Source organism: Tamandua tetradactyla, chromosome 13 (assembly GCF_023851605.1).
Source record: "Tamandua tetradactyla isolate mTamTet1 chromosome 13, mTamTet1.pri, whole genome shotgun sequence".
Classification (NCBI taxonomy): domain Eukaryota; kingdom Metazoa; phylum Chordata; class Mammalia; order Pilosa; family Myrmecophagidae; genus Tamandua; species Tamandua tetradactyla.
This window is the reverse complement of record NC_135339.1, coordinates 37,245,941-37,266,668: the sequence shown is the minus strand read 5'-3', so window position 1 is coordinate 37,266,668 and position 20,728 is coordinate 37,245,941. Positions and strand designations below refer to the sequence as shown.

At 38.7% G+C, this 20,728-nt stretch overlaps 1 protein-coding gene and 1 long non-coding RNA gene across 30 annotated transcripts in view; one reads left to right on the top strand and one right to left on the bottom strand.

Moving 5' to 3' along the window:
* LOC143653876 (uncharacterized) overlaps positions 1–20,728 on the top strand; it is a 104,020-nt gene that overhangs the window by 54,846 nt on the left and 28,446 nt on the right. The gene's annotated exons all lie outside the window — the stretch shown is intronic.
* Positions 9,887–20,728, bottom strand: part of ANK3 (ankyrin 3) — a 715,267-nt gene continuing 704,425 nt past the window's right edge. For 11 of the 28 annotated variants that reach the window (XM_077125230.1, XM_077125228.1, XM_077125224.1 and 8 more), the window contains one exon: positions 14,766–17,702. The gene's annotated coding sequence lies outside the window, so the exon portion shown is untranslated. Of the gene's footprint in view, positions 17,703–20,728 lie in introns of all 28 variants that reach the window. The other 17 variants (XM_077125227.1, XM_077125225.1, XM_077125244.1 and 14 more) reach the window with 10 other exon arrangements.

Genomic DNA, 20,728 nt, shown 5'->3' with positions numbered 1-20,728 from the left:
ACCAAGAAGCAAGGATGGTTCTGGGTTCACCCTACTGCCAGCAGTGGTGACATTGAGTATCCTTGGCAGCTACAGGGTCTTCCTAACTAGGCTGCTTCTATGATGTGACCCTGGTTTAAGCCAGCCTCCCAGCCTCTTTTGGATTGTGTCATTTTCCAGGGCTTTAAGTTTTCCCATTATTCTGCTGTAGCAAGTAGGCTTTTAAGCAGGCAGGCCTCTCCCCACCCTTCTTCTGGTTCAGCTGTCTTCACTGTGGAAAATACCCAAAGCCCCTCTCCTCACCTTCAGGACCGGGTGAAACTGCAGGCAAGTGAGAGAAGACCCCTGGGATGGGGACCCTCCCCTAACAGCTCATCTGCTTCTGTAACCCACTTTGCACCTTAAACTAACCAATTGTTTTTCCTTTAATATTGCCGGTGGCCATATTAAGCTTACCTTATTTCTAGCATGTAATACAGTCTATAAAAGCTAAGGTTGCCTTTTGTTCGGGGCTCACACTTTCAGAGGCTACTCGGCTGAGCCCTATGGCCATAGAAAATAAAACCTACTTCTTAAACCTCGGAGCCTCAGCCTGTTTTATTCTATTTCTATATAACATTCCAGGAGGCTTAAAGCCTTGTCCCTTTTTTCGTGCAACACTGCGAACTACTAAACATCCTTTCAGCAAACCCCTTTTCTGCTCAACTTAGCCAGGTGGGTTTCCTTTGTTGACAACAAGGAACCCTGACTAGTAACCCCTCCTTATCAGCATTAGAAAAATTCAGAGAGAAAATAATACAGTTTTATCTTGTGGCTCCTCTTACCTAAGTCCTCCTTGCTCTTGTTTTTATTCTCATCCTTGTCTTCTCCCTGCCTCCCTCCTTGCCATTCTTCAGCTATCAGCACTTCCTTTCAGCTCCATTTCAGTTCAAGCTAATGGATTAATTATGCCAGGTGCTTATATCATAGCCAAATCTTGAATAATCCACTTTCTTCTATATGAGAGTGGCAAGTGTGGCAAATATTGGAACTCTCTTTATACAGAATACAAACACACCTAATATATGATGGTCAGGACATATATTTCCATGACAACAGGACATCTGAGATTTTAGATAAATGAAAAGATACATATGTACTTAAAGCCATTGTTTTCTCTTCACTGCAGGCAATAAGTAGACCTCTGATTAACACAGGTTCACAAAGTTCATTAGAAGTCAATACAGTGCACTTAATGAGTTATCTTTAGCATTATGTATTTTCTGAGACAAAGCAAGTTTTCTTTCCTCTCTTCCTTTGGAGGGAGAGATAAAAGTAGACATTTTCAGTTCCATCTGTCAATAATGGAAAGTCCTCATTTTTATAACAATTTAATTTTTCCATAAAAAGTGAATCGTGTCTTCAATACAAATAGTTTTCAGGGCAATTATAATTAGGGTGCATGTGAAGGTAAAGAAGGAATGTTTTCACTCGCAATCCATTTGCTCCCTGCCCCTCTTATGTCCCTGCTTTTTTGTTCCTACCAACCATGCTGCATTCCTGCTGCAGCTCAAGGAACTTTTAAAATAACTCATTTACTATGTCTGCACAGTGTTCAGTGCTGCTTTAACTCCTTAAAGTTCTTTGATTATAATAATAATAGGTGCCATTTATTGAGCACCAGGCACCAGTTATGTGCTAGTTGCTGGAGAAGGACTTTTTTTTTGGACAAGGACTTTTACATACAATATCTTGAAGCTCCCAAGGCATACTAATACCATCTGGAAGATGGTATTAGTATGCCTTCTACATATAAGGAAAGATAATTTGTCCAGATCACAGAGAGCCAGTGTTTGAACCCAAGTCTGTTATACTGAGAAACCTCTGCCTTCTCCCTTCTGCCTCTACTGTCCTGGTGTCTTTAGGAGAATTTTTGACAACTCAAAAATTAACAATACTCACATTTTATCACTGTTGTTTTTTTCACTTAAAGACAAGGAAAACTTACAGCATCTGGAAAGCCACAGAAATCAGGGGGAAATAAGTCTTTAGAGTATGATGTCCTTGTCTCTTCCCTATTAGTTGCACAGTAGTAAAGAAATAAAAGTAGCCAAGCACTCCAATTAAGAATGCTTGGTCCCTTGGCCAAGATATTAGAGCAGACACTTGTGAAAACCAAATAGACTTTGAATGATTTCTGATGAATCAGAGCCATGATGCACTGTTTCTAGCAATCCCATTAAAACAACTTGTGTTGTTGAGATCCTTTGTACTTTGTGAAAGACTTGCATCTGAAACAAGTGGCACCTTTAAGATTTGCTAGAGTGGAAGCTGCCACACTTGAAGATGATATAATAGAAACAGTCCCAAGTAACAGAGAGCATTTGACAACTCACCCTAAGTGCATTTCGTCTCCTCACTCATCTCCTAACAGCCTGATTGCCAAACTCAGCTTTCCAGTGTCTCCTGATGTCCTCATGAGATTATGGCTTTCAAATGTCTCCTGATGTCCTCATGAGAACACCTATCACCAGTCCTGGTTATGGCCCTGACTTTGCCTCCTGGATCATTTAGTGTGGCCTGTGCTCTCTACAGACCTGTAACCCAACAGGCTCCTGGTTTGGAGCTTTGCCCAGCCTGTATAGGAAAGGGGCAGTTCTCCATTCTTGTGTCCTGTTTGATTTTTGTGAGAAATTCACTCTCATTTATGACTTGGTAAATTTTAAACACTAATTTTGAATGAGGAAGAGGTAAGAAAAATCACCCAAGAAAGGAAAGCTTTTTATTTTAATCTGTTACTGTAATTGTGGGCTTAACTAATAGAAACAGGTTCGGGAGCAAGCTTCCCAAGACCCACCCCAGGTACACGCACATTCTCTGCTTCTGTAAACAACAAAAACATTTCTCTTTTTTCTTGGTGCAGAGGAAGTGGATTTGGAGAAACAAGAATGAGTTTGGAGAATATTTTGTCAAGAGGGAATTTCCTACTTTAAAGGAGTTAGAAACTGGCTTTAGAGGGGGGATGGGACTGTGTGCAGAGAAAAGAGTGTGTTTCTTGGGCAGGAAACTCATTTTTTGTCTCTGGGCTGGGAATGAGGGCCCATCTTTCCAGGGCGAGTGTAGGAGAGGAGGCTGTGAGAATCCTGAAGACCTGGGAAGGAATGGGGGTGGGTCTGGATTGCAGAGTTCCAAGGGTTGTCCCCTGGCCTCTGGAGCAATATGTAACTTCCTAGAGCAAGAAAGGTTAAGCATAAGCCTCCCATCTGCATTGCTACTCACAAGCTTCAGAGGCCCGAGAATGCATTTTCCATCATCTTACCTCTAAGTTTAAGGCAGCTTTATATATCCACTGCCGTCATCACCCCCAAACTCAAATAAGGAAAATAAGTAACATTTATGGCACACTTTACAGTGTGCCAGACATTATTTAAGTGCTTTATGTGGAAGATCTCATTTCTGTGGTTGACATAACTATCACCCCCATTTTCCAGATGGAGGTTTATAAAACTTTCTTTTATAAAGGTTCAGTAAATTTCCCAGGGTCACATGACTAGTACAACATGATGTAAACTGCATAAAAACATGTATGCATGCAAAACCCCATTCTTCATGTCCTTAATATCTGAAATGTGGGACTTTTTTGAAAACTAGTCTTCCTGTTGACTGAAGATGTCACCATAAGCAGGCTAGAAGGCTGTGCTGGGCAGGCTTTCCATGGAGCTCAAGCGCTTCTTCGTGGCCCATGTGATGTGCCCCAGTAGAATGGGAAGAGGGATGGCTTCTCTGTTTGGTCAACTCCACTTGGTCCCTCATGAATGTGATAGGCTTTCCTCCTCAGCTCTTGGGGCTATGCCTGTCATTGCCCCTCTCCCTGTTGCTGTGGAGTTTTGCCCCACTATGGATTCCCTCTTTGTCTCTTTTTCCCTCCAGACCCCTAAGCCCCTTTCGCTACCCATCTACTCACTTCAGGATCCAGCATATATTAAAAATTCAGATATCTATGTGCTATCAAATGTAACCAGCTTTACAATGTTATGATAAAGGAGTCTGTGTTCCTGTCTCTGCTTAGATTTACTTTAAAAAGGCCCCTTTAGTTTTCCTAGTTTAGAAGAGGCACAGACCAAAAAGAGGGCATTGAGCAATTACACCCAACACACACCCACAAACAAATATGAATGACTATATAAAAGACTGGGGGGAAAATTACAAAAATGAAAACATCATTTACTAATAAGATTATAGATAGATTTTTTCCTTCTTTCAAAATAGCCTTGATATCGTTACAGTATCTCATCAGTAAAGTACTAAGTTAATGGTATTCTATAAGTGTTTATTTGATTCATATTAACCAGCCTTCATATATTCTATTTTGTTCATTTCTTCTTTTCAGTTATCTTCTGCCCCAGGATTTTCCCAAAGTCCAAGCAAATGGGGAACCAGGTTGATTATGTTTAATATTACTGACTTTCAAATATCAGTGACTTTCAAATGAAGTAAGGATGAATGGAGATTTAAAAAATATTCACCCATTTAAAATTCTTTCTCCTTTTTGTTATGAAGATAGTAAGCAAGATTACTATTTTTTCTGCTTTTATAGAAACGATGTTAAAAAATACCGGCTATATTTATGAACTAAAGACTAAAAGACTTAGGCGTAGAGAAGGAAGAGGAGAGAGGCCAGACTGCTTGAATGTCAGATCTACCAACTGCCTAGTCTGAATAGGTTCCTGTCTTTTCTCACCCTGTAAAGCTGTTACCATGGAGCTTGTCAGATCCTTACCTGGAAATTCTGATTTAGTGGGTCTTGGGTAGGCCCAGGGGTTTATATTTTGACAAGTACCTCCAGATGGTTCTTATTGTCAGATATTAGTAGGGGATACATGATAATAATAGCTCCATTTATTTAGTGTTATTTTGTTCTAGGTGCTATGCTATGTGTTTTACGAGCATTATCTCATTTAAGCCTTACAACAACCCTGTTGCTTTGAGATTATAACTTAATTTGGGTTTAAGATTGACATGGCAGTTTCAATTCTGACCTCTTACAAAAACAACATTCATGTTGCATTTACAGTGTTGTAACTATCAAAACTCTACGTGCTGCCTTGACATCCATCTCACTTGGGCTAAGTCGCTTGCCTCAACAATGACCTCTGGTCTAGTTAATGAACAGCTTTCCAGCCCTGATGTAAAAACTCCCCTAGAGCTCAAACCCTGATCTGTGGCCACCACCTATACACTTCACTGAAAACCCATAGCTGGTCCCAAATGATAAGTAACCATACCCACTGTGCTCAGAACCTCGTACCTTCCCCCCGCCCCTTTTTTCCCCAAGTATTGCTTTAAACTAAACAATCCTTGATTCCTACAAGAAATCTATTAACCTCCTTCCTTGGACCACAAGCCCATGATCCAAGTGAGAAGAAAAGTACTATTATTGTTTTTAGAATCCTCTCTGACTATATGCTAATAAAAGGAAATGAATTTTATACCAAAGGATGTTATTTATAAAGAACTAGTTGAGGATAAAGCAGGATGACAATCAAACAGCTCAAATAGTGGGACTGAACTATTAATAGTAAAGGTTGGATAATCATTCCATTCACAGAGTGTCTAGTATTATAGCAAAATAAAAAAGGCATGATCCCATCTTTTGAAGAGCACACAATTAATGGGAGAAACGATGGGAAAAAGGAAGAGAAAGAAGAGAGAGAGGAATAAATGATTATATAGAAAATAGTGTGATACATGCTATAGCTAACATAATGAGAAAGTGGTGTTAAGTCATAGTAGGAGGGGAGAGAATCCAGAGAGCAGGAGAATCCGGTATTGTTAAAAGTACCTTTGTAAAGGAGGCGATATTGGAATTGTTTTAGGCCACTCAAGGATTATATTTCCTGTGAGAGCTTTTTAAAGAGCCAATATGAGTTAGCCCCATAAAGACTGAAAGATAATCAAGGGTCTCAGATTAGTAATAAACATAGGCATCTGCTGAATGCCAATCACTTTACCTGTAATATCTAATTTAATCCTAAATACAACCCAGTAGGTTAGATATTATTGACCCCCATTATATAGATGAGGAAAATAAGATCCAGAGAAATTAAGTAACTTGTCCTGGGTTTCACAGCTAAGCTTTGCATGACGTTCAAAGGAGTTTATTCTTACTTCTGAAGGTAAAGAAGAACTTAAAGTAGGGAAATAATGTGATCAGAGGTTTTTAAGAAAGTATCATGGTGTGGTCAAAGGTCAGAGGTAAGACCTGTTAAGAAGTTTTTGCAGAATAAGGGCCTAAGGTAGTGGTTGTTGGAGTGGAGACAATCCAGCAGACAAGGAAACATGAAGGACATGTTTTTGGACTGGATGTGGAGGGAGGAGGCATGGTCAAGGATGTTCCTCAGGCAACTTCCCTGGAATGGATGGTGATGCCATTTGGAGAGAGGGATGCCAAAGCTGATTGCCTTGGAGGGGGTAGGCATGTGATCACTTCTGGACACAAGGAGTTGGAGGTGCTGGTGGGGTATCTGAGTGGAGACGCTTAGTACATAGCTGGATATATGAGTTCTGGAGCTCAGGACAGAGATCTGGGTGAAGATAAAGATCTGGGAATTATCAGCACATGAATAATTTTTAAAGTCTTAGAAAGAGACAAGATCACTCAAAGGACTCTGATGTACACCAACAGGAAAGTAATGGGTTAGAGAAGAGGATCCATTGGAGATGAGTAAGCAGGAGAGACAAGAGGATAATGAGGGAAGACAAAGGAAGAAAGAGGGTGATTAAATTTGAGTGCTTCAGGAGTTAGTTAAAAGACATGGACCTACAGGTGTGAGAGCATTTTGATTTTTTGTAGTTACAAAAGGCCTCAGAGGAATTCAGCTGTTGAGAGCCCTTTTATACTGTCCCCTATAAGATGACTCTTTTAGGTTCATCTGTAAACCAACAAGAAGCCAGTAAGGTGTGGTTTCGAGTCTTGAGTCTACCACAGGCTGTCTGTGCAACCTTTCATCATTTAACTTCTCTGGGCCTTCTCTGACCTTGTTTGCTCATGTTGCCATAGATCAGTCAGTCAACAATTATAGCCTTAAAAGCAATTGTTTCTTGCTCTACAGGTAATTTTAAATCACACAAATGGCATGTTCAGTGGCTTTCTTATCTTTATTTGGCCCAGAGCTTTTGGTGAAAACCAGGCTTCACTTTTTTGAAAGTGGGTGGAAAAATTGTTTTGTTTTGTTTGAGTAAAGATTGGTTCCCATAGTATAGGCTAAAAAGACAGGTTTGGGGGCACAGTTATATATTCCCAAGTACTCTTTTGAGTACTAGCTCGTTTCAAAGCTTTAGAATCTTGTTTGGTGAGCCCAGTGTATTAAACAGCCTTATATTCATTAGGTACCTACTGAGTGCAAATATACTGAGGTGGGCAAATACACATAAGATATGACTGATGAGGATGATTACTGAAAGTAGTGTCTATAAACACCTTCAGTAGCATTCAAAACTCTCTGTGGGAAGTCTCTCTTGCATCCATATCTTTCTGTCCTTGCCTCCTATTCTCTTCCCTCAGGTTCTGACCAAAACAAATTGTTCATGTTTCTTGGGATGCTTTTATTCTTCTAGCCTCTTTGTTCCATTTACCTTGACCTCCCTCCTTCAGATATTAAAATCCTGATCATTTCTCAAGTCTCAGCTCAAATGCCTCTCTTCCACCAATATTCATTCATTCGGCTAGTGTTTATTGAGTGCCTAATGTGTGCAAGACTCCTTGCAGGCCTTCTCCAGTCACTTTGTCAAGAATACTTCTAAGATCATTGTTACAGTGATAATGTTATAACAATATTAATCACAATAATCATAGTAACAACAGTGGCCAACACATGTGGCACTAACTATGTGACAGAATTGTTTTGGCTTTACACACATTTAATACATAGCACTTCCCATATTGTCTTATGCTTTATTTAAGAATATATCTTAGTTTTCTGATTCGATTAAAAATCTTTGAATCCATGGGTCCTAGTTCTTATTCTTTAAAATTTTTTTGATAAAAAGATTTATCTAGGACATATAGTTATCTAGGACAGTGACTTGAACGCAGTATGAACTAAATAAATAGCATTTGAGTTGAATTTGATATTTATCCCTAGTCATAGACATCCCTACCTACATCTCCTCATACCGATTTAAAGCTTCTCTTCAAAATCAGGAGGGCTAATAATGCTGTGCCTGCATATTAACATGTGCCTGCATATCTAACAGAACTAACTTAACACTGTTTTTAGATAGAACATATGCTCTCAAGTTTTCTAGTCTGTACTACTCTCTAATGCCTTATACAGGGTCCTGTAGCATTTGATTTTTGACCTTTATGTAGCCAAAGGGAAATTTAGATTCTAGCTAAACCCCCTCTCCTGACCTTCAGGAATCGGTAAAACTGCAGGCAAGCAAGATAAGACACATTCCTGGGATAGAAACCCCCTCTCCTAGCCTTCAGGACCGGGTGAAACTGCAGGCAAGTGAGAGAAGACCCCTGGGATGGGGACCCTCCCTTAACAGCTCATCTGCTTCTGTAACCCACTTTGCGCCTTAAACTAACCAATTGTTTTTCCTTTAATATTTACGGTGGCTATATTAGGCTTCCCTTATCTCTAGCATGTAATACAGTCTATAAAAGCTAAGGTTGCCTTTTGTTCGGGGCTCACACTTTCAGAGGCTACTCAGCTGAGCCCTATGGCCATAGAAAATAAAACCTACTTCTTAAACCTCGGAGCCTCAGCCTGTTTTATTCTATTTCTATATAACATTCCAGGAGGCTTAAAGCCTTTTTTCGTGCAACACTGCGAACTACTAAACATCCTTTCAGCAAACTCCTTTTCTCCTCAGCTTAGCCAGGTGGGTTTCCTTTGTTGACAACAAGGAACCCTGACTAGTAACCCCTCCTTATCAGCATTAGAAAAGTTCAGAGAGAAAATAATACAGTTTTATCTTGTGGCTCCTCTTACCTAAGTCCTCCTTGCTCTTGTTTTTATTCTCATCCTTCTCTTCTCCCTGCCTCCCTCCTTGTCATTCTTCAGCTATCAGCACTTCCTTTCAGCTCCATTTCAGTTCAAGCTAAAGTGTTGCAGCCATTATATAATGTAGCTACTCAGGCTGTCTGATCTGAGCAGCTCTTTTCTGTTATTGTCTCACCAGCAAGATTAGTATTTCAGTCAGAAAGATGGCTTATTCTTCTAGTACCACTTTAGCAGGAGTTGTCCTGCGTTTGGTTTCTTCAGAGACAATCATCTGAAGATTTGATGCTGTGACACATACCAGATGACTTTAACAAACTTCCTATCACATGTCCTCAGCACAAGAAGGAAAAACACCATGACAGCACCTACCAGTCAATAAAAAAGCTCTCATAAAATGCCATGGAGAGGGAGTTACAGTAGAAAGCTCTTCTCAGCAAGTCCTCCCTGGGGGTAGAGGCACAGCAACCCTCAAAGGCAAACTGAAGTCTTTTTGACACATCTTAGTGAGTCACTGAAGATAATACTGTTTTTCCTTGACATTTGCTAGATACTGTCCTAAACTGTACTTGTTTGTGCTTCTCTCCATCTCTTATTTATTTATTCAACAAATGTTGAATACTAGTGCTAGGTACTGTGATAAGATGCTGCAGATACAGCAGTAAGAAGGACAATAAATAAATACAAATAAAAAAAGATCTTTATAATGGTAAATACTATCGTGGGGAAAAATATGGTGATGTGACAGAGAAAAACTTGGGGTTGGGGGGGGAGGGTCAAGCTACTTTAGAAAGGATGTACAGGGAAGGCCTGAGGAGGTGACATTTGGAGGTTGAGATGAGAGCTTTCCTGGTAGAGAGAACAGTAAGCGCAAATGGGATAGGAATGGAATGAGAAGGAACTTGGCATTTTGAGGAACTGAAAGGAAGCCTGTGTGGCTTGAGTTTGCTCTCCAGAGATCAATCTACAAGATAAGGCACTTGTACCAGATTGTTAATCTGTTTACTACTTCCTTCATCAAGAAAGCCTCACTACTAACAACAACAAAAAAGTCAGCTGAACTAAAGAATATACTTAGTAGCATAGTTGATTTACATTCTGGCTCATGTTTCTTATCTCACTGCAGTCGGGCAACAAAGAGTTCTCAGACCAACAGCAATCCATGGACCATAATTTATCACTTATCTAGAGTGTAGTGAGAGAAAGGGAAGAGATAGCATGAGATACAGTTATGCAGATAGGAAGGAGCCACATGAATGCCAGATGCACAAGTGAAGATCAGTTCTTCACTAAGGTGCATTAAAATGGAAGTAAAAAAGCTAAGTGATTCCTTCAGACCTTTAATGAGAATTCCAGAGATTGTGTGAAATGTTCCAGAATGACCAACTTGCACTGTGATGGGGATGTTAGGTAGTCCATCAGACTGACTCAGAAATCAAGTTATTAGTTTATACACACTAGTCTCACATGTGAATTATTTGTATAACATGTTCCAGGAATGTGTTCAATCTGAAAATGCTAAGAGCCACTGGCAGTGGTTGAAAACTAGTGGCCTGTAGGCATATTTTGTTTGGTCCAAACAATGTTAGTGGGGGAAAAAATTGAATTGATTGCGAACACTTAAAAAAAAACAAACTTAAATCTAGCATTACTGTACTTGGGATTCCTACAAGGCAGCCTCTCTAAAAGAAAATGTGCTCACCCACTTAGCCACTACCCCTTAATGTTTTATACCTGACTTATATGTTATTCAGGATAGTGGGTTATGCTATAGTAGCAAATGACAAACCATCTTAGTGGCTTATTAGAAAGGTTTATTTTTTGTTCACATTGCATATTCCACATCATCTTCACTTTAGTACCAGGCTGGGGAGCAGACTCTATCTGAAATACTATAGATGTTGGGGGTAGGAAGAAAGAATGCATGAAGAATAGCATGCTAGCTTTTAGAGCATCTGTTCTTATATTTCACTAACCAAATTAAGTTCCATGACCAACATGATGCCAATGGGGCTATGAAGTATAATTCAACCTACAGGGATAGGCAGCCGATTTCTATGTACGGTACAGTCTACCATAATCCTTTTGCTTAATTTGTAGATAACCTGTCTATCCTTCAGAAACATTTGAAAGTATGACCTCACTGGCCAAAGGAACTTGGGAATTCAAGGAGTTTTAAAGATTTATTATAGCCAGAAGCATGGGAGCTATTATGCTAGAGCTGTCACCACTACCTTTATACATTTTTTGAGAGCTACATTTTCTTCTTGAATGAGTTGAAATTTCATGGACTTTTTCCTCGATACCCTTTATTTACTTCTTGTTTCAGGCTGCACCCATGCAAGACACACCAAACCCAATAACAGTCTTAGCCGGCAGGCTGTGAGGCAGCTCTGCTGCTCCAAGTACTTGTGCTCACTTCCAGTGGGTAGAGTGTGTACCCCAGACTGAGCCATCAAATGAGACTTAACTATAGAGAAAAAATAAATGATCAAGGTGGTGCAAGGGTAGCTCAGTGGTAGAATTCTCACCTGTGATGCGGAAGACTGGGTTCAATTCCTGGAACCTGTACATGCCAAAAATAATAATAATAATAAATTTAAAAAAAAGATCAGGCATGTTAAACTGAATATTTATTACATACCCTCTGTGTATCCTCTTGGGCCTGTGGAATACAGTCCTTTTCATTGAAGAACCAGGAAACAACCAGCGAAACCACTGGGAATGTAGACTTGAGCACTGAATTGTGGAGTATCCATTTTTTTTTTGCCTGAGTTGCCAGCATGGTCTGGCATCAGCAGGGTGGGCTTTGTGAAGAGGTCAGAATTATGAGGGACTTCAAGTATGGAAGGACAAGAACATTTTTCAAAATTTATACTGGGTTTTACTTACATCCAAGAACTTTGGAAGTAAGGTGGACTTATTTTATCATGTAGAGTTGGTTAAATGCCTCTGAAATTTTTAAAGTTTTCTGTTGATATATTTTTTTGTCAGTGTTTAAGTCCCATTTAATTGTGACTAACAGGATCACTGACATGAAAGTGTAGTGGCCTCACTCAGCAGCCACCTATGACGTACTGTAGAAGATTTTGTTTCGTTTCCACAAGTCATTCTAGAGTTTCTTTTCCTGTAAGACTTCACACAGAGGCTATTTATGTTCTCGCTTTGAAGGCAATGGACAGGGAACTGATGTATCTGGTACCTGGAAAGGTACCTAAAAAGTGGCAGGCACTGAATACGTACATGTTGTTGAATGAGGTGGATGGATGGTTTGGAGAACCACTTAATCCACCTTTCCCTTGTTAGTTACTCCTTTATTCCCTTCTGCTAGCAACACTGAGAGAGACAGGATAAAAATGAGGTAGACACTTTGGCTTGCCAAAAAGAAGAAAGAATTTAAACAGTATGGTATCAATTTGCTGCCTTCTAGATACTGTCCTTCTAGATACTTCTAGATACTGTCTGGATACTTCTCCTTTCTCCAATCAGATCAAACAGACACTAGGCTGGGAAAAGAAATTAATGAAGTAGGTTGGTTTTAGAGGGAATAAGAAGAGGCACTATGGCTAACAGTAAAACAAATGCCTTGTCCAAAGGGGGCAAACGTAGCTTCACTCGGGTGATTTTTTGTCATAAGGAATTGCAGAACCAACATAGCTACTTTAGATTTTAAAGAGAGCTCAAAATCCAAATTTTCATCCAGAATATCCTGATTGAAAAAAAATTTGGCAATACGTTTAATTCCTTTTGCATACCCTGCATACAAACAAAACATCTCTGGAAGCTGGATGTGGTCTAAGGGCTTCCAGATTGTAATTTCTGGGGTATTTCATTGTCCTTCACCAACCTAGCAAGCCCTTAGCAACACCAAAGTAAATATCTTGAAGTAGCTAGACTTTTATTTAACTGGGTGTCATGACTGAAAGAGGGGACTAAGCTGACTTTTTTATAGAGATGAGGGGTCCTGACGGGCTCTCCACGTTTTTGCCTGGCTTCTCAGTGGCCAGACAGAAATGAGGATGGCAATCCACAGGCGAGGGAGAGATTCCCACTTCAGCTGTGTGACTGATGTGCTGTTTGCTCATGAATTATTGGTATGCTCAAACCCATTTACTCAGGACTTTGTGGCTGATGAGGGGGTTGTACAACCAGAAAGGGCTAGTGGAGGATGTGGATACAAGTCAGTCCTTGGTAAATTAAGTCATTAGAATCAAAAGCCGTGCTTCCCTTTGGTTTCCAACTTGGTTGAATCTGTCAGGAAAAACTGCACACAAGATGGTCCACAGAGTAAAATTTCCCATTCACTGTTTCTTGTCCACTGATGTTTGATTCATTTTTTCATACCCTCAAACCCTTACTTTTTAAGCACCTATGAGGTGTCAGGCACTGTCCTATCCATTGTGGATATAACAGAAGCAAAAAACAAAGTCCATGCCTCAGAAAGTGTACAATCAAGTAATTAAGACCTGGAGGTTTACCTCATGTGATGAAATGCTTTTGAAAAGCTGAAAAGCAGGCAAATTCCTTCTCAGCTCTCAGAATTATACCATTGCTTGAGTTGGTCAGCAGAAGAGGAGTAATTGAGGATGTAGGAGGAAATTAGGTAAAGGTTTCTACTCCTTTTCTGGGGTATCAACAGGAATTTCCAATGTGATTCCAGAGGAAATGTTCTGACACTTCTTACTGCTGGTGTACCTTCTGTGGCCTAATGGCTCTTCTCACCACCTTTAAAGTCCTCTAAGCACATTCCTCTCAACTTTGCTTTGGAATTCTTTGGAATTGCTGAGGAATCCAGGAGGTCCTATTGTAAATGCCAACTCCATGATGTTTATTTTCTAATTCAGGAAGTGTCAAGGAATAAAGAGTAACATTTCTTCCTTGTAGGTTTACCTGAGTTGCTGTATCAATCAATGAAGGCAGCAGATATAATGGCAACTTTCACTTTGCCTTATTTTGAATGGTCTGCATTTAATTCTATAAAGAAGCAAAAGCTATTGGGCCTATTTCTAAGGATGCTGGTCAGAGTCCACTAGTTTTTTGTTTATTTTATATTAGTTTGTGTTGTTTTAGATTAGTACATGTTCAGCCAGGTAACAATCACACCACTACCTTGAGTCTCTATTATTTAAAGAACTCTTGCAAAGTTTGGCTCAAATCTCAATCTTGGAAATGTCTATTTCTGGACTATTTGATCATCAATTCATGAAAGAGAAGCAGTGCCAAATGATTAGGAGATTCTATATCTTTTAATATGTTTTGGCTTCTTCAACAAATCAAGGACATCAAGGTTCACCCAGACAGGAAGACAGCTTTTGGATCATTGGCTTCTTCAGAGAGCCTCAACTAGTGAGTTAATACTACTCCTTTGATTCACTTCTGGGCTTCTCACACATACTTGACATACAGCCCAACATGGCCTAATGCTTGAAATAATAAAGGAAAATAACTTTTTTTGCTTATTTGCTGTAGAGAAAATCCTCAGTCTTGATGGAACCCCAGGATGATACCAGAAATGAACATAGTGGAACATTAGGCTACAAAGGTAGACCTTATTTACAGAAGAAAGAAGACTGGCTGCTTATGTACCCAGTGGAGCAGTAGACCCCTCTTAGAAGTTGTGAAATAATCTTGCACAGTGTATTGCCATAATTTGGCAATACAACAGTGATAATACATTTTAATTTAACAAACTGAAGAATTTGGCAAAAATGTAAAACTGAAAAACAGAGCAAATATCAAGAATTTATCAATCACAGTTCAATATTTTACAGCAATATCAATCAAGGAAAAACTTAAATACATTTTTATAAGCTGCAGACCAAAGGCTGTATTAGGAATATATAATGTATGCCCCATTCAATCCATGTATGCATAAAAAAAATACATGTACTCATATGCACATAAAATGATTATAGTTTGGATACTTGTGTTTCTGAGTAAATTTGTGAGCTTTTGCTTGACCTGAAACTTAGCCTCTCAGTTCTCTCAATTTATCCCTAAAATCAAGTTTTCAGAACTATAAATATACCATAACACTCATTTAGCACCAAGACAAGCATGTTCATCTGAATTTATAGTTCAGGATAAATCCTTTTCTGTCAGCAACTATGAGCCAGAAATTCATAACTCTCAGATACTTAGTAAACTTGGATTCAGGTCTGGGTTTCACAGAGAGGACTTGGGGCATTTTTTTAACCCTTTGGGGTGGGTCTCAGTTTGCTCAATTGTAAGAAGATTTTTATTGTGGGGATAGGGGTACATTCCATTTATTTGGGACACCATGCAAATACAGTCCATACAAATTTTCTGCATGATACTGAATCCTTACTGGGAAGAAATCATCCATTTGGCAATAATCTTTAATGGCTAGGCAATATGTGACATTGCCAAATGGCTCTAACCACCCATCTAATATTTATATGGGGACTATTACTACCACAGACAGGTTGTACCTCACACAGTGATTATAAGGTATAGGTGCTTTAATAAATGTCATATACTTAAGTTTGGCACACAGTAAGTGTTCAAATTTTAATAATAACAATGATGATTTTTACTACCACTGTGGAACTTATCATCTAGAATAGGGGTTACAAACTCTAATGTCTACCAGGCCAGTCAGAGCATAGAAATCTAAGAAGTGGGATTGCAACTGTGGTGCCAGGAGAGCATATGGCTGGCTGGAGGCAATACGGGCAGTATGGCTCCAGCAGTTTGTTACTTTGTAGGGATGAGGCCCATGGATGCCAAATCCTGTTTTTCAAGAGAAGTTAGAAATTTGGGTTATTCTGTGAAATCTCCCATCTTGTAGGCACTGATAATGAATGTCATTTGAAAACACAACAAACATGGTGATGGTAGCACAACATTGCAAGTATAATTAATGCCACTGAATTGTACACTTAAAAATGGTTAAAATGGAAAATTTTATGGTATATGTTACCACAATGAAAAAATTAGTTAAAAACATAGAACAAATGCTTTATGAGCTAAAGCAACTGCAGGCCAGATGGTTCATGGAGCTGCCAGTTTACAACCTCTGGATGTGCTTGCTGTAGTAGCACCAACTCTAGTTTTGGGAGTAGCCCGAATCAAATGTCAACCAAAATTATTTGTCAGTTTATCTTTACTTCTTGGCTTCTCCATCATATGCACAGAATTTATGTAAGTTGGGAGCCTGCAGGGACAGAACCGAATGATAGAGCTGTCTGTATGATGGCACAGGCGAGAATAGGACTTGGCAAGAATAGATGGACTGGGCTGGCCTGGGCTTATGTGAAGACAGGAATTAGACAATTACCTTATGCCAGAGAACACAAGGACACTGTAGAGCACAGATAGGTGAAGAGTTTTAACACAATTTATTTTATGCTTAAATAATCAACTAGGTCATCCAGTGTGTGGGTTTTCATACATATGCCATTAGAGCTGTGTCAATGAATGCTGATTTTATATGAATATATCAACAAATAAAGAATTTCACCAAAACCCAAATAAAAATGCCCTTTAAAACACAGCAGCCTTATTAACCTAATATGACACTGCTAGAATGGTTAAATGATTGGCTTACTGAAAGGTGTCTATATCTTATAGCCAGTACACAGTACAGTAATAATTTTACAGCGTGCTGCCATTCTACTAGCTAAGGATTTGTTTAGTCCATTTTAAATACCCCCAACTGGGGCCTCTTGTGAGCACCATCCACCTCTAAAGCAGCAAGCATTACCCCTTTTTAAGCACTAACAGATAGGAACCCCCCTCCCCCTAAAGAACTACTGTATAAGTTATTTTTTTCTTTTTTAGGTCATTTCATTGAAAAATTGGCAATAGCAACAAATATTAGATGAAGGGCTTTGTGTTTACAGATAAAATCTTCTGTGTTGCAGTATACTGTAGTGTTTGCAAAATTGGAAAATATTTAATCAAAATAAGGTGATACACATGCATGAAAATATTAGTATTCTGAAGAAAAAATTTTCACAGAACTACAGAATTCCTCATTTTGGGAATTATTTAAATTTGCAGCAGATTTTAAAGATTTGTTTTTTTTAAAATCAAGCTAGCAGTTTTGCATATACAAACATTATAACTGCTAATATACAAGAATCAGTGAAGATCCCCTACCCAGAACCCACCCCTCCTCTTCTAGGGCAGTCATTTGAGACCCCTATTATGTTAAATGCATTTGCAATATTCTGTTTGTGTTCTAAGAGGCAGTGCCTTATCAACATTTATTCTAGTTTTCTGTTAGAATTTACACAGTGTTATTATTTACAGCAAAACTATCGATGTTTTAAAAAAGAAACAAATAGTGTTTATACCCTGACAGTTTGGGTCCAAGAAAAATAAGGCGAGCTGTTGTGGATTTAGTAATTTTAGTGTTCTCCATGATTTCATCATTCCATCTCCTTCTGTCCCTTCTGGCGGCAGGAATTTCTTCCTTTTGTAAATGACACCAAATTACTTGAGATAAACTGTTAACAGCATGGCTTCTTGTATATACACTGCATTGCTAATTGCACACGTGCCAATCCCGGAAATGAAAGTGAATTTCCATGCTCTGTAAATTGGCTCATGCTAAATTAAAATGGGTGGTTTTCTTTTTTTTATTGCATAAAAAAAATCATGCAGTAAATGTGTGGAAGCAGCAAATACACACACCCTTCTCTGAATTTTTACTTCCTGCTGACATTTCTTCCACGAATTTCTCAATACTGGCAGTAAAAACACATGATCCTGTAGAGAGACAATAATAGGTAGTGAGTTTAGTTTTCTTTGTCTCTTTTTCTTTCTTTTTTTCCTCCTTGGTAAGAGAACTTGCCTAAGTATTCCTTGTCATTCAACAGAAAAGCCTCAGCGTTTGGAGCCCTCTATATTCTAATGGGATGGTTTAACATGATGCTTTTGAGTGAGGCTATCTGCTTAAGCCTCCGAGGACAAGGTCCTGAGATGTACTGGAAAGCTCAAGGAAGGCAGTGGCCTTATCTGTGGTATCCCTGTGACCTCCAGAGAATCCTACCTATTGAATTTGTGATTTTAGGGATCTTGTTGGAAAGACCAGCTTTTACTTCTGTCTCTGATGCTAAAGTCACTCACCTACTTAGGCAAGTCATATGCATCCTTTTAGGCTTCAATTTTGTCATTTGTAAAATGAGCTGGAAGAGGTGCTCTCTGAGACTTCAGGCAACATTAAAATGTGAGAGACCTGTGGTTTCTATGGGCTTAAGAGGTCAGGGATATGGAGTCAGGATAAAACGTCTCAGTCATTTCTGTGCTTTTTGTGAGTGGTCACCCCCAAAAGCCAATTAATCTTTCAAAAAGGGAGAACAGTGTCATTATTTCATTATTAAGAAATTATTTCCCTATATGCAAATTAAAATTAAAGACTCCATCTTTTACTATTGCAAAACATACTTTCCCTTCTCTTGCCCCCAATCAATCATTAGTAGAATGAATTAATTTTATGTTAGCTTTTAATGGAGGCTCCACCAAGAACACCTTGTCCTGTCAAATGATGACTGCAAAAAGTTATCAGTGTTTTACAGCCAGGGCTAATATGTCAAAATAAATCACATTCCTCAGTAGAGGTTTTTGTAATTTCACGCAGTACTATTCTTGGTATGAACTACTCCAAAAACAAAGTTCTTCCTACATATAGTCCTGGTTCACTGTAAAGAAGACAAATGCTTTGAATACTGCCTGAGAACAAGAACATAGCCCCTACAGAAAGCTTGGTAACAAGAACAATCCCAGGAACAACTCTGTTCACTCAAATCTAAGCTACAGACTGTTTTTTTTTTTCAGGTATAGGAGAACGTTTAGAATTCTGTTTCTCTTGGGGCCTGAGTGTTCCCAGGGACATTGAGGTCTTTTACCCCTGAAAGGTTTCTTTCTCTTTGGATGGATGGATCCATGAGAAAGATGGATCAGCCAGGATACCTTGTCTTATATAAACATGTCAGTACAACACATCCTCTGTCCCACCATGGTTCTGGTTTCCTTTTATGTATTAAAAGTGTTACCTCCATGCCCAGGTCACTAAATCTTGAAACCAAGAACAGAGAAGTATCAATTCTTGCTGGGTGATATCAATACCTGCATGCCTCCTAGGACTCTGCAGAGGTACCAGAGAAGGGAAGTGGCACCTTTTGGCAGATCATGGCCCACAGGGTGGGCAAATCAGAGTAAGGTGAGGATTCTCTCACCTCTGCTTTTTACCACTTAAGTCTAATCTTCCAGGCACCAGGCTCTTTTGATGGTCCTGTGATGATGTTACCTCATTACTCTTCCCTTCTGTTTTCTTAGGAAGAATCCTCAGCATTTTTTCTCTAGTTGAACTCTTTCCTCATTTTTTACAGCTTTATTGATGTATAATTTATATACCATACAATTCGCCTATGTAGATATATGGTTTGATAATTTTTAGTAAATTTATATAAATGTGCAGTCATCACCACAGTCCAGTTGAACTTTTTTTTGTTTTGTTTCATCTCTTCTAAAAATCAATAAATCAATCCAACCTCCCAGGTTAATTTTGTAATAAAAAGTAAGGCCCTTCTCTTAGCATCTCAATGCAAGCAAACATTACTTTCTGGAAATAGTGGATATGTTACTACAATTTATTTAAATGCTACTTATTATGCTCACTTATATTTGGATGAGTATGATTTGGGTAATGGTTTTTTAAAAAAGGAGTATGAGAGTTAGTTCTCCTCTCATTGACCAGATTTCTCTTGTTCTTGATTACGTAATCAGGGTATATTGGCTTCATTCACTCAGGGTGCAGGAAGGGCATTTGTTGGACAAAAGTACAGCATACAAAGTACAGTGTTGCACAAAAAACATTAGTATAATAGACTGTCTGTTATGAAATATTGAAACTTTGAATGTTTCAATACTTCAATGAGACTTCAATGAGAAGTATTGTTACTGCAATGAGAGTGCCACCTGATGAGAAGACTATAAACATTGTCTTCCAACTTCCTTTTCATTGTTCAGAACTTTGTATTCACCATTCTTTTCTTCTCTACACTTCATCTATTTAAATTCCTTCTACACTTCAAGGTTGCTTCAAATACCATCTATTTGTAAGTGCAGTTTCTGATCTCCTTAATGAGATCCATCTTTGCAGTCTAACTCATACTCATCTTTAAAGACTTAGCTCTGTCATGGTTTAACAAAAGCCTTTCCTGATACACCTTCTCCACACCCCCATTGAGGACAGAGAGCATTCTTTAGTTCTTCCTTTCTTTCTCTACTCATGTCTCTCTTCCCTTCTCTTCTCTCTCTCTAATTAAAAATCAGTAAAGAACATTTTTTCATTAAGCATTAGTTCTAATTACTTTATATCGATACAATCAACTACAGTGAAGTTTTAAAATAATTTCCAATTCAGGTCCATTTGTTCTTCAATTAAGAACATTAAATGGGCTTTTTGAGTTTTGTTTTTTTTCTAGTGAATTGTGATTTTAAAAAGACTGGAGGTCACTAGAGCAGTACAAAGAAAGGAAAATACTGATTCATGTTTTGGCAGTGAAAGAAACACATAACAATACTAATAAAATAAAACTTTATGACTATTATTAAATATTATATACCAGGCACTATTCTAAGGGTTTTACATGGTTTAGCTCATTTAATCCTAGTAATAATAAGATGCTATTTTACAGATAAGGAAATAAATATACATAACTGTTAAACAACAAGGTTACACAGTTAGTACACAGTGGAGTCAGCACTGGAAGGAAGGCCACCGGCCTCTA